General features: G+C 40.3%; 1 protein-coding gene across 1 annotated transcript in view; it reads left to right on the top strand.

Moving 5' to 3' along the window:
• LOC108765745 (hypertrehalosaemic prohormone) overlaps positions 1-308 on the top strand; it is a 25,820-nt gene that overhangs the window by 1,931 nt on the left and 23,581 nt on the right. The window lies entirely within an intron of this gene.

The raw sequence follows: 308 nt of genomic DNA on the forward strand, positions 1-308 counted from the left end.
TTTTGCGTTCCGGCTGGCTAAAAGTTCATCAGCGTTTTGTCCTCCACTTGTGCTGTCTTGTGTTTCGTCTTTTGCGCTCAGGCATTCCTCGATACCTACGCAGTCTTTTAAATTTAAATTCTGCTCTCCATGCTGTAAATACTCCTGTCACTCGTTGTCATGATTCCTTATCCTTTCCCAGGCATCGTACATCCAAATTTAAGGCTGCTTTTTCCAGGGAATGGAAAGTTACTTTTTAAAAGTAACAAGTTACAGTTACTCGTTACCGAATAGAAAAAGTAACAAGTTACCGTTACTAGTTACCGATT

This window comes from Trachymyrmex cornetzi, unplaced genomic scaffold (genome assembly GCF_001594075.2).
Source record: "Trachymyrmex cornetzi isolate Tcor2-1 unplaced genomic scaffold, Tcor1.1 scaffold521, whole genome shotgun sequence".
NCBI classification, from domain to species: Eukaryota; Metazoa; Arthropoda; class Insecta; order Hymenoptera; family Formicidae; genus Trachymyrmex; species Trachymyrmex cornetzi.